This window comes from Balaenoptera physalus (genome assembly GCF_965194825.1).
Source record: "Balaenoptera physalus genome assembly, chromosome: 1".
Taxonomy (NCBI): Eukaryota; Metazoa; Chordata; class Mammalia; order Artiodactyla; family Balaenopteridae; genus Balaenoptera; species Balaenoptera physalus.
This window is the reverse complement of record NC_138882.1, coordinates 7,891,740-7,903,745: the sequence shown is the minus strand read 5'-3', so window position 1 is coordinate 7,903,745 and position 12,006 is coordinate 7,891,740.

Genomic DNA, 12,006 nt, shown 5'->3' with positions numbered 1-12,006 from the left:
AGCTTCAAAAATCACTAAGCAAGTTCAGATTTTATTCAGATCAGAATTTGGAGCGGGAGGACCTGGAGGAAGGAAAGGCTGGGGATAAGAGGAGAGGGGAAGGGAGAGGAGAGAGGAAGGAAGGAAGAAAAAATATGTGCCTCTACATATAAGCGATATCACATGCTGAAACGTGGAATCTAAAAAAAAAGGGTACAAATGGACTTATCTAGAAAACAGAAGTAGTCACGGATGTAGAAAACAAACTTATGGTGACAGGGGGTAAGCAGGAGGAGGGATAAATTGGGAGATTGGGATTGACACATACACACTACTCTATATAAAATAGGTAACTAATAAGGACCTACTGTATAGCACAGGGAACTCTACCCAATACTCTGTAATAGCCTATATGGGAAAAGAATCTAAAAAAAAAGAGTGGATATATGTATATGTATAACTGAGTCACTTTGCTGTACACCTAAAACTAACACAACATTGGAAATCAACTGTACTCCAATTAAAAATGAAAAAATGTGCCTTCTTGTATAGGAACTCCTGACTGAGTTGAGATGAGACCACACTGATAAAAGGGGACCATCAACTAATAATCACTTTGCAGGAATCTTGAACAGCAAATACAAACAACCTGAGATGGGAATAAGATTGATGTGTTTAAATAGCAGAAAAACGGCATGGCCATTGTGGCAGGAGCAAAAGGGTTAGCTCCCCTTTGATAGGCGAGGTGGTTGATGAGACAGAAAGGATCCTCAGACTATTGACTTATGAAATCCAGGATAAAGACGTTGGATTTTATCTAAGGGAAGATATTGACATATGTTGTTGCTTTGTTGTTTTTTGTGTTTTGATTTTTTTGTCTTTATTTTTATGTAGCAAGCTCACTCTATAAGCTGTGTGGAAATCGACTACTGGGACACAGGAGTAGAAAGAGGTAGATTAATGAGGAGCCTTTTGAATTATGTAGGGGAAAGTACATATACGGTAGCTTGGATTGGGGGAGTGGTATGGAAACTGTTGAAATAATAAAATGTGCTCACAGCCAAAAGACTGGCCAGTAAAGAGGCCTGAGAGAGTGAATGGAAGATAGAATACCTTTGAAATTTATGTCCTCAGTAATGTGTAGATAGCAAAGTACTCTAAATTTAGATTGGGACTTGAATTAGAGGATTTGGAGGGGACGGGAAAACAACTGGTCTGTTTTGGGAACATTTGACAGCCATATATAAACATCCAAGTGGATATGTAGAGTTGGTAGTTGGAGATAAAAATTTAGAGCTCAAATATCAAATCAGGATTAAAGTTATACAGTTCAGTGGCAGATATAAATAGCTTTATTTATAGCTATTAGTTTCAGAAAGAGTATGAGTAGAGAAAAAATTTACTTTCTCTGATATTTAAAGGCATTTGCAGTACATGAGACTTGTCAAAAACTGTGAGTCAAGTTAGTGATAAACAAGGAAGAAGACAAGAAGAGAACAGGTTTTGAGAAAGAAGTAGTAGAAATGGGGCAAAGGCTTTTGAGAGGCTGAAAAAGATGAGCCCTTTGGATATTCAGTAGGTTTTGAAGATACAATATATTTGTTTTGTAACAATGTTAAGGGATGATATGAAAATTGAAATATTCTATTCAGATTAGCTGAAGAGGGAACATGTAGATGTGATAGGAAAGTCTTTGTTCATCTACATAGCCTAGAAATATATGAGCCTTGTTAATTGAAACCATATCTGGCATTGTTAATTATAATTACTGAAGTTTTTACAGCATGATCAGAGAGTACAATGTTATTTTTATGCTCAATCTGGTGAGGTAGCTGGTACAAGGGCAAAACAAATTCATGTGCAAACATGTGGAATAATAAATCCAGAGGTGAATATGGTTTAGCCTATTTTCCAGACACAGTAAATGGCTGAGCCAGAATTCTAACCTAGTGTTTTCTTTCTAGGTCTAATGTTCTTTCTACAACACAATACCTATCGTTCTTAATATACATGTTTTTGATTATTATCCCAATTGAATGCACTGTTTTCAACAGACCAATAAAGTAGCTTAATTAAGAGTTTGCATATTGACATCAGGTTGCCCATGTGTGATTTCCAGATTAGCCATTAAATCAGCTGTGTGACCTTGGAAATTTACCTGACCTCTCTAAGTGTTGGTTTCCTTACCTGTGAAAAGTGGGTTAGCAATGTTTACTTCATGGTGTCACTTTAAAGTTGAAATGAAATGATAGTGTCAACTATACATCATGCTAGACTTCCCAAATCAAAATGTAAAAAAACAATAATGAAATGATAATTATTTAAATAATGAATTGCTGCTGAATGTAAAAAAGGAGCACTACTAGAAGATTTGGGGAAATTAAAGCAAATAGGTGTTTGGTTTTATGGGGTTTTTTTGTTTGTTTGTTTTTCATTTTTTTCTTTTTGTAAAAACCTTAAATCCTTCCTAATTACATGAGGACTTGAAGATACGAATCTACAAGTTATTAGTAACAGCTGAGAAAATTTATATCCTTTCATGTACAACATATTAAAAAGTTTAAAAATGTGGGGGAAGATACATTTTACGGCATTAGAAAGTATGCTAGGACAAGGATGTCCACTCTCACCACTATTATTCAACATAGTTCTGGAAGTCCTAGCCACGGCAATCAGAGAAGAAAAAGAAATAAAAGGAATACAAATTGGAAAAGAAGAAGTAAAACTGTCACTGTTTGCAGATGACATGATACTATACATAGAGAATCCTAAAACTGCCACCAGAAAACTGCTAGAGCTAATTAATGAATTTGGTAAAGTTGCAGGATACAAAATAAATGCACAGAAAGATCTTGCATTCCTATACACTAATGATGAAAAATCTGAAAGAGAAATTATGGAAACACTCCCATTTACCATTGCAACAAAAAGAATAAAATACCTAGGAATAAACCTACCTAGGGAGACAAAAGACCTGTATGCAGAAAACTATAAGACACTGATGAAAGAAATTAAAGATGATACCAACAGATGGAGAGATATACCATGCTCTTGGATTGGAAGAATCAATATTGTGAAAATGACTATACTACCCAAAGCAATCTACAGATTCAATGCAATCCCTATCAAATTAACAATGGCATTTTTTACGGAACTAGAACAAAAATCATCTTAAAATTTGTATGAAGACAAAAAAGACCCCGAATAGCCAAAGCAGTCTTGAGGGAAAAAAACGGAGCTGGAGGAATCAGACTCCCTGACTTCAGACTATACTACAAAGCTACAGTAATCAAGACAATATGGTACTGGCACAAAAACAGAAACATAGATAAATGGAACAAGATAGAAAGCCCAGAGATAAACCCACACACCTATGGTCAACTACTCTACGACAAAGGAGGCAAAGATATACAATGGAGAAAAGACAGTCTCTTCAATAAGTGGTGCTGGGAAAACTGGACAGCTACATGTAAAAGAATGAAATTAGAATACTCCCTAACACCATACACAAAAATAAACTCAAAATGGATTAGAGACCTAAATGTAAGACCGGACACTATAAAACTCTTAGAGGAAAACATAGGAAGAACACTCTTTGACATAAATCACAGCAAGATCTTTTTTGATCCACCTCCTAGAGTAATGGAAATAAAAACAAAAATAAACAAATGGGACCTAATGAAACTTCCAAGCTTTTGCACAGCAAAGGAAACCATAAACAAGATGAAAAGACAACCCTCAGAATGGGAAAAAATATTTACAAACGAATCAACGGACAAAGGATTAATCTCCAAAATATATAAACAGCTCATTCAGCTCAATATTAAAGAAACAAACAACCCAATCCAAAAATGGGCAGAAGACCTAAATAGAGATTTCTCCAAACAAGACATACAGATGGCCACAAAGCACATGAAAAGATGCTCAACATCACTAATTATTAGAGAAATGCAAATCAAAACTACGAGGTATCACCTCACACCAGTTAGAATGGGCATCATCAGAAAATCTACAAACAAGAAATGCTGGAGAGGGTGTGGAGAAAAGGGAACCCTCTTGCACTGTTGGTGGGAATGTAAATTGATACAGCCACTATGGAGAACAATATGGAGGTTCCTTAAAAAACTAAAAATAGAATTACCATATGACCCAGCAATCCCACTGCTGGGCATATACCCTGAGAAAACCGTAATTCAAAAAGACACATGCACCCGAATGTTCATTGCAGCACTATTTACAATAGTCAGGTCATGGAAGCAACCTAAATTCCCATCAACAGACGAATGGATAAAGAAGATGTGGTACATATATACAATGGAATATTACTCAGCCATAAAAAGGAAGGAAATTGGGTCATTTGTTGATACGTGGATGGATCTAGAGACTGTCATACAGAGTGAAGTAAGTCAGAAAGAGAAAAACAAATATCGTATATTAATGTATGTATGTGGAACCTAGAAAAATGGTACAGCTGAACCGGTTTGCAGGGCAGAAGTTGATTCACAGATGTAGAGAACAAACGTATGGACACCAAGGGGGGAAAGCTGTGGTGGGGTGGGGATGGTGGTGTGATGAACTGGGCGATTGGGTTTGACATGTATACACTGATGTGTATAATGATGTGTATTGATGACTAATAAGAACCTGCTGTATAAAAAAATAAAATAAAATTCAAAAATTAAAAAAAAAAACTAAAAAACAAAAACAAAAAAAGTCACTTGTTTACCCGAGAAACTGTCTATGAGACTAGTTTGTCCTATAAATCCTCCATCCCTAGATCGTAGTTTCCTGATGGTGCTGAGGGGAACCCTGGTATGTGATTCAGTGTTAAAGCACCTGCTACCCACGGGGAGGCTCTAAGAACTCAGAGACCCACCCAGCATTCCCATGTGTGAGGACAGGACTGGAGCCTCGGGCTGGACCTGAAGAGGGAAGTGCTTTAGAGAAGTGGAAAGAGACACAGAAAAGGCACCTGAGCCATGGGGGTGTCAGGGATGGTTGGTTTAAAAATCAGGGCAAAAGTGTACACCTGAGTGCAGCCTGGGCCACACTTAGGATGCTATTGGGGCTTCTGGTTGAATGGAGAAGAGAAAGGACATTCCCCTCTTGCTGGAGTGAACTGTGGAGAGATGTCTTCTTTAAGCCTGGGGAGAGGAGCTTTCCTCCTCTTCTGTCTTAGTCTTCAGCTCTGTGTACATTCCAGACCCTTTTCCCCTCGTCTTCCCTCGCTCTACCCCCTTTCCTTATTTTTTCTTCTTTCTTTCCTCTTTTTGCTTTGTATTTTAGTTTTCCTACATATTTTTTTTAATGTGGTAAAAGTATATATAGCATGAAATATAACCTCTTAACAAGTTTTGAAGTGTCCAGTCAGTCCTAATAACATGCACCTTGTTGTACAGCATGTGTCTAGAACTTTTCCATCTTGCAAATAAAACTTTATAACGATTGAACAGAGACTCCCCATGTCAACCTCTTCCCAGCTCTAGGAACCACCCTTCTACTCTCTGCTTCTCTGAGTTTTCTTTCAGATAACCTCAATTAAATGGAATCATTTAGTATTTGTCCTCCTGTGACTGGTTTATTTCACTCTTACTAATGTCCTCCAGGTTCACTCATTTTGCTGCACATGGCAAGATTTCCTTCTTTTTTAAAGGCTGGATAATATTCCACTGTATGTATACACCACATTTTCTTTATTAATTCATCTGCCACGGACACTGGGGCTGATTCTATATCTTGTCTATGGTGTATAATGCTGCAATGGACATGAGATTGTAGATATCTCCTGGACATTCTCATTAATCTCCTTTGAACATAAACCCAAAAGTGTGATTGCTAGATCATATGATAGTTCTATTCATAATTTTTTGAGGAACCTCCATACTGTTTTCCATAATGGCTACATCATTTTACATTCCCACCAATAGGATAAAAGTTCGAATTCTTGCCAAAATCTATTAATTTTTTTTTATAATACACATCCTAAGAGGTGTGCAGTGATATATCATTGTGGTTTTAATTTGCATTTCCCTGATGACTAATGATGTTGAGCACCTCCTTATATGTCTATTGGCCACTTGTATGCCTCCTATTCAGAAATGTCTATTCAAGTTTTGTACACATTTTTAAACTCAGTTATTTGCCTGATGCTTTTTAAAAGTGGAGTTGTAGTAGTTTCTTATATATTTTGGATATTGGCTCCTTTTTCAGATATAAGGTTTGCAAATATTTACTCCCATCCTGTAGATTGCCTTTTCATTCTATAGATTGTTGAAGAGACTATTATTTCTTCACTAGGTATACTTAGAAACTTGGCAAATATCATTTGCCATATATATGTGAGTTTGTTTGTGGGTCTCTCTATTATGTTTCATTGATCTATCTTACTATTTTGATGCCAGTAACAGACTGTTTTGACTGCTTTGGCATTGTTATATATTTTGAGTTCAGGAAGTGTGAAGACTCCATCATTGTTCTTTGCTCTCAAGATTGTTCTACTTGGGGTTTTTTGGTTTCCATATGTATTTTAGGATTTTGTCCACTTCTATAGTAACAACATGGAATTTTGTGCATTGTTGCAATATATGTGTACATCACTTTATGTAGTATAGAAATGTCAACAGTATTTAATAATCCAGTCTATGAACACGGTTTGTCATTCCAATTACCTGTCTCTTCTTTAATTTCTTTCAGCAATGTCCTGTAGTTTTCAGTATACAAATCTTTCACCTCCTAAGGGGTCTTTCCACTGCCTTCCTCAGGTCTTCTAGAGTCAGGGGTGAGAAGGATGGACTCTGAAGAGAGTGAATGTCCCTCCCTCCCCTCTGCACCTGCTCTCTGATTATGTCTAGTACAGGTGTACTGGGCCATGCCCTTCACCTCTGCCTACAAGTGGCCCCCTGCTGGAACTTCCTCTTGGATCTGAGTACTGACCTTACTGTTAGAGTATCCCCAAGGATGCATATATGCCTGGTATGTGTGCAAGAGCTGAAGAAAGAAATGCAAATGGATGATCAGATCAGGCCATCAAACTGCTCTGCAGCAAGGAACAACCAGGGGAAGGGTGGCTGGTTGCCTCTTCCTCATCTTTGGAACTCTAGAGCTGCACTATCCAGTTGGTAGCCACTAGCCAGATGTGCCCGTTTGTAATTAATTTAGTTCAATCAACACAACTTAATCTATTAAAAAGAAACACAAAAAACACCCAATTGCTCAGACACACTAGCCATATTTCAGGAGTGTCCATAACAGTTGGAATTTCAGGTTGGTAAGCTTGAAGGTGAGACCTATAATGGGCCTGTAGAAGTGTGAGGTTGAAAGGTGATTCTCTCAGCATCTCTCCCTCATTTGAAGTTTTGCAACTGCGATCAATGACTTATAGAAGGACTCTGTCTGCACAGAGCACAGGAGAGGTCTGAGAGCCTGGAGGGAAGACCAGGGTGATGCTGTGTGAGCCAGCAAGTCGAGTAGGAGAAATGGGTGGGTCAACTTGTATAATAACTTTATGCTCATGGTTGTGTTTGTACAGAATGGATCGTGGAGAGCATACATGGCAGTGATGCTGATGACCATTCAGGTAGGGAACGACTCTCAGGTAGGATCTAAAGCGAGACGATTCCTAGAACACTTGGGTTCCACCTGCTTCTTTGGAGACTAAGGAAGGTGAATATGAAATCAGGAAGAAGGAAATATGTGTAGAATTCTGATTTGTTCTTTTCATATTTTAGTGATGTAACAGAGGAATTGTGTCCATGTCCTTTGACTGTGCTGTGTTTAAAATAATCTTTACTAGCTTTGCTCTTCAAACTTTTTTTTCTCGCAAGACTACTCTTTCCTTGTTTTTTCACTACCAAATGTGAAAGCCTGGTTTCTGGTTAGTACCTGGAGGGTATTGTGCGCAAGGGATTTTGATTTTGTTTTTTAATTCACCTATGATGGCCATAACCTGGTGGGGGAAAGAAAATACTCTCATTGGCCCTTGAGACTGGAGACCAAGTTCTAGAAAGTGTCAGGTGGTGGATGAGAAGTGAACTCTCTCCCTCTGCACTTTCAGGACTTGTAGCTTCACCCTACTTTTGTCCTCACTGTTTATTCCTCATGGAAAGGGCGCTCCCAGAGGTGGATGAGTCACAGAACACGTGCTCTGGGATCACTGCGTGTGCTCAGTCTCCTCATCTCAGCCTCAGCACCTCCCCAAGGCTGATGTGCTGAAGGTGCTTCCATTTGAGAGGGGTTCATGTCCAGCTGCCCCTAGAGACCCTCCATGGCCGGCAGGGATTCTAGAGGACTGTGTGAAGAGGCTGCTGGGCTTCTTCACACACTTGCTCTCACAGCCCTGCTGACCTGGTCTCCTGGATTGACCAGGCCCAGGACAGAGACTCAGGGCAGCAGGACCCAGGGTCACTGCTCTTCTTACAACCCACTGCTCCATCCAGACAGCCCTGCCCCTGCTCCCGACACCCCAGTCCTGCCCAGCCTGTGACCTTTCCTCAGGCCTGCCTTGGTCTTATCCTTCCCAGTCCTTCCAAGGCTGGGGTAAACCCTGGCAGGTGCTGTGTGTTTATGAGGCTTCCCCTGCTGTAGAACTTTTGTTTCAGTATTTCAGACTAAGGGAATTTGGACAAGTTACTTTTAACTCTAATATTGCTTTCATCCTCTCTAAGGGGCTAAGAGACTTATGGAGTTGTTTTGAAGATTAAGTATCTCCCAATTACCTAAGGTTAGCTCAGGCACAGGACACTTACTTGTTATGTGAATTTGGTTGCATATCTAGGCTATTGTGGAAAATGCTGCAATGAACTTAGGACTGCAGATATCTCTTTGTGATACTGATTTAATTTCCTTAGTATATATACCCAGAACTGTGATTGCTGAATCATAGGATATATCTATTTATAATTTTTTCAGAACCTCCATACTGTTTTCCATAATAGCTGCACCATTTTACATTCCCACCAGCAGTGTACAGTGGTTCCAATTCCCCACATGTTGATCTTAATTTGTTAATATTTTTCTTTATACTACACAGCTTAACAGGTGTGAGGTGATATTGCATTGTAGTGTTGATTTGCATTGCCCTGATGATTAGTGAGGTTGAGAACATTTTCATATGTTTGTTAGCCATGTGCATGTCTTCTTGGGGGAATGTCTGTCTAAGTCTTTGCCCATTTCTCAACCCGGTTATTTGCCCTTTTTAATTTTTTAATTTTTTTGCATTTGATGTAGTATTTTCTAATATATTTTGAATGTTAGTCCCTTTTCTGATATATGGTTTGTAATCTTTCTGTAGGTTAGCTTTCATCTTATTGACTGTTGAAGAGACTATACTTTCCCCATTGTGTAGTCTTAGAACCTTGCTGAAGATTTTTTTGGCCATGTATCTACAAGTTTACTTGAGGGCTCTTTATTCTGGTCTTTAGGTCTATGTACCCGTTTCTATGTCAGTACCATGTGGTTTTGATTCCTGTGGCTTTGTAATGTGTTTTGAAGTCAGGAAGAGAGAAGCTTCCATCTTTGCTCTTTGTTCTTAATATTGTTTTGTCGATTTGGAGTCCTTAATGGTTTCATATGTATTTTAGGATATTTTTTTTTCCATTTCTATGAAAATGACATTGGGATTTTGATAGGTGTTGCATTGAACTTGTACTTAGTTTTGGGTAGTGTAGAAATGTCAACAATAGTGTCTCCAGTCTATGAATATGGCATGTCATTTCAATTATTTTTGCCTTGTTTAATTCTTTCAACAGCGGTTTGTAGTTTTAAGTGTACAAGTCATTTACTTTCTAGGGGCATTTTGTCCCTTCTTTCCTTGGGTTTTTCAGAGTCAGTGGTGGGAAGGATGGGCTCATGAAGAGAGTGAAGTGTCCCTACCTCTCCTCTGCACCTGCTCTCTGATTATGTCTAGCACAGGTGCACTGGGCCATACTCTTCACCTCTCCCCTCAAGTGGAACACCTGCTGGGAATTCCTCTAGGACCTGGGTGTTGACATTGCTGTTTCAGTGTCCCCAAAGACTCATGAGTGCCTGGCACATGTGCATGAGACCAGAAAACACCTACAAGTGGATCATCAGATCAGGGCAGCAAGCTACTCTGCAGTAGGGAACAACCAGGGGAGGGGTGGTAACAGCTTCCATATATAAATATATATATATATATATATATATATATAGAGAGAGAGAGAGAGAGAGAGAGAGAGTTGCACATTGCAGTGTGATAACCACTAGCCAGATGTACCTGTTTATAGTTAAAGTTATAGTTAATTTAATTCCATTGATGATGCACTCAATCTATTAAAATAAAATAAAATATCCAATTACTCAGTCACACCAGTCACATTTACAAGTCTTATCCATAAGACTTGTAAATTCATGTTTGTGTTTCTACAGAATAGATCGTGCAGAGCATTTGAGGCAGTGATGAGGAAGATGATACAGGTAGGAAACAACACTCAGGTAGGATCTAACGGGAGAGGGTTCCTGGAGCTTTAGGGTTATACCTACTCCTTTGGAGACTGAGGAAGGTGGGTATGAAATCAGGAAGAAAGAAATATATGTAGAGTTTTCATTTGTTCCTTTCATATTTTAATGATACAGTAGAGAAATTGTGTCCTTGGACTTGGATTCTCCTCTGTTTCTCATCACCTTTTCTTGATTTGCTCTTCAAAAAAGTTATCTTTTCCACAAGAGCTGTTCTTTCTTGCACTTGTCACTGCCTAATATGGAAGCTTGGTTTCTGGTTGGTACCTGGAGGATATTTTGCACAAGGGATTTTGGTTTCATTTTTACATTCATGTATGATGGCCATATCCTAGGGGGAACAAAGCTCTCATAGTCACTTGACACTGGAGAACAAGTTCTTATAGTGAGTGTCAGGTGGTGGATGAGACTTGAACTCTCTCCCTCTACACTTTCAGGACTTGTAGCTTCACCTTACTTTTGTCCTCACTGTTTATTTCTTATGGAAGGGGCACTCCCAGAGGTGGATGAGTCACAGAACACATGCTCTGGGATCACTGCATGTGCTCAGTCTCCTCATCTCAGCCTCAGCACCTCCCCCAGGCTGATGTGCTGAAGGTGCTTCCATTTGAGAGGGGTCCACGTCCAGCTGCCCCTAGAGACCCTCCATGGCCAGCAGGGATTCTAGAGGACTGTGTGAAGAGGCTGCTGGGCTTGCTTCACACACTTGCTCTCACAGCCCTGCTTACCTGGTCTCCTGGATTGACCAGGCCCAGGACAGAGACTCAGGGCAGCAGGACCCAGGGTCACTGCTCTTCTTACAACCCACCGCTCCATCCAGGCAGCCCTGCCCCTGCTCCCCGCATCCTAGTTGTGCTCACCCTAAGGTCTTCCCAGGTCTCATCCCTCCCCATCTTTCCAAGTCTCAGGGCAAACCCGGGCAGATACCATGTATTTATGGAGGGCCACTGTTGCATCATTCTGCCTCAGTGAAATTGGACATGGTACTTTCCCTCTGATTGTGTTTTCATCCTCTGGAAAACTTATGGTGGTGTGAACATTAATTATCTCCCAGGTACCTAAGGTTACCCCAGGCAATAGGAGAGTTCCTACTTTGTGGATTTTTTTTGTCCTTCCCTCCCCCAGGGCCCAACACACTGTCAGTCCCATGCCAGGTACTCCCTGGGATGGATGGATTGGTTGATTAAACAATCAACTGATTGGAGACGGTGGCAATGTGCGCACTTTGGAGAACTCTAGGATTAGTGGTGGTACAAGGAGGAAGGAAAGGAGCAGTAATCAGGGGAGAGAAATGAGGAAGGAAGTAGTGAGGAAGCAGAGGGAGCAGGAGCAAGGCAAGGTCATGGGCAGAACTGCATGGAGACAGTGACTGCCTGTAGGAGGAACAGGGTGACACGGGCCTCATTCCTGGTCACACGTAGGGAAGGTGAGGGCGGCAACCTTATGTTGGGGGTCAGAGACCCACTCCTTCATTGCAGAGGTGGAACCATTGAGGCCCTGGGAGGTCCGTGGAGATAAGGACACAGGGGTCTCGAGGTCATATCCCAACTC